Consider the following 2,388-nt stretch of genomic DNA (forward strand, 5'->3'; position numbering starts at 1 on the left):
AACTTTAGCAACCATGATTACCCACCAACATGTGTGCTGTTTGTGTTTCAGAGCATTCCCGCTTTGCAAAACCGCCGCTGCAGACCGTCTGGTGGGTGACGTCCGACCGGTGAGGTCTCTGGTTGTGACCTGCTGGGCTTCGTATAATCTTTATGACAGTCATGGAGAGACTTATGACAACGACTGGGATGCATCTGGGCCCGCAGAGCCGGGGGGGACACTGTCACAGGGTGCAGAGGAGGAAGAACGGGATGTCCGGGAGGGTTTGATGCGCTACTTGAAAAGCTAAATAAAAACTTTTCTTTGATAACTTGTCTTGTTTTTTTAAAGTAACAGTGTGCAATATTGGAAACAACATAAAGCCCCTGACAGCCCTTAATATTGAACAGTTGAAAAGTGAGAGTAGTGCAGAGAGTAGATAATCTGTCGGTGTCTGGCTAGATTTATTTTTTAAATGTCCATTTGTTTCGGACACACACTCCGCACTCTTGTTTGCTAACAACGCAGTGATCCGACCAACCAGCAGTCTGCAGGTTTCCACGTCACCTTTTGGGCTCGCCTCAGCTCGCTTGGAACCTCGACTGAGGTAGTACTAAAAAAGGTCCCTGGTAGCAGGTCCCAGGGACTTTATTTTGTAATGGAAAACCAAAAAAAGCGAGTAGAGTCGAGGCGAGTCGAGTAAATACCACGCAGTGGAAAACCGCCATAAGACTTTTTAGGAATATTTCAACATACTATACTATGACTTTTTTGAGATTCTATTCTATGACTTTCATGATTTTTTTGTCATACTAAACTATGACTTTTTATAAATATTTTGATATGTTATACTATGACATTTTATGAATTTTAGTCATACTAAACAACGACTTTTATGAATATTTCGACATACTAGGACTTTTTTTGACTTTTTAAGAATTGTTTTGACATAGCATGACTTTTTTTGACTTTTTATGAATATTTGTCATACTATACCATGACTTTTATGAATTTTTTGACATACTATACTATGAATTTTTTTGACGTGCTTTACCATGACTTTTTATGAATTTTTTACATACTATACTATGTATTTTTTGAGATGGGGAATTAGCTTAAATGGTAGAGCGCTTGCTTAGCATGTGAGAGGTAACGGGATCAATGCCCGCATTCTCCAGAGGGCTTTAGATTCTTCTTGTTTTACAACAAGAACTATACATTTGGACTTATGACGACATACCACACTACGACTTTTTAGTAATATTTCGACAAACTATATATACTATGACTTTTTATGGCATTTTATGAATATTTTATCATACTATACTATGACTTTTATGAATTTTCAACATATTATACTATGAATTTTTTTGAATTTTTTGACATACTACAATATGACTTTTATGAATTTTTTGACATACTATAGTATGACTTTTTTCGTTTTTTTCAACATACTAAACTGTGACTTTTTATGATTTTTTTTAATGATTTCTAACACTGCTATTATGAGGTATCAACGTATCTCATTCTGTGTTTTTTAGGATTGTATGATATCAAGGGGAATGGCTATAATGGCCCATAATGATCTCTTGATACTGTCATAAGACGTTTTTATAGCCTGTCTGTATGCAGGAAGATGTAAATGCTTAGAAATAACATTAGTGGGGATGCCTTCTATCCCTATATCTAGATAAGTGTACCAGTACTTATCTGAACTAACAACATGATCCCTGTCACTAGATAGAAAGAAAACGTTGACGTTCACTCGGTGCTATTCACTTCAAGTAAAAAGTAAAGTCAATGTATGCACTGCTGCATTACTAAATGAAAGACATAAATGAAGAAAACTTCCCCGAAATCTTGACAATTCCTCACTTGCCCTTTCATATCTGGCAGGTTCGTAATTATACGGCTGCTGGCCTTTCCACTTGTCCCTCATCCCAGTCAGTCGCTGTAGTTCTAGTGCCAGGCTTAGACTTCGCTCCCCAGTATGAGGTGCTTTTTTTACCCAATAATCAACAGTGGTAGTTAACCTGCAACATGGGCTTTAAAGATCTAAATAGATTTTCTCACCTCAGATTCATCTGAAGCACGTAACGATTAGCTTCTGTCCCTCTGAACCCTGAGTGACAATCACTCTGCAGTGAATGAGATGCAGTTTCCCCAGTCTAACCAAGACTATACTTTCAGGGATCATTTCTAGAGTTTCTGACTTGAGGAATGTGTTTCAAAAGTGATTGATCTCGCTGACCATGATGATGAGTCGTGATATTCTTTTCTGAGCGTGAAGCTGACAGAAAGTAATGATTCACTTCATATGCTCTCTGTCACTGATTGTTCTTTGCTTCTTCATGGAGTGTTGAGAAAGGGAATATGATCTGAGTGGTAATAGCAGATGTGTGGAAAAGT

General features: G+C 37.8%; 1 non-coding gene across 1 annotated transcript; it reads left to right on the top strand.

Moving 5' to 3' along the window:
* The first annotated feature begins 2,153 nt into the window (after positions 1-2,153).
* Positions 2,154-2,366, top strand: LOC117939925. Its single transcript, XR_004655678.1, has one exon. It is a non-coding gene; the product is annotated as a small nucleolar RNA U3 (small nucleolar RNA).
* Positions 2,367-2,388: the final 22 nt, after the last annotated feature.

This window comes from Etheostoma cragini, unplaced genomic scaffold (assembly GCF_013103735.1).
Source record: "Etheostoma cragini isolate CJK2018 unplaced genomic scaffold, CSU_Ecrag_1.0 ScbMSFa_1459, whole genome shotgun sequence".
Classification (NCBI taxonomy): Eukaryota; Metazoa; Chordata; class Actinopteri; order Perciformes; family Percidae; genus Etheostoma; species Etheostoma cragini.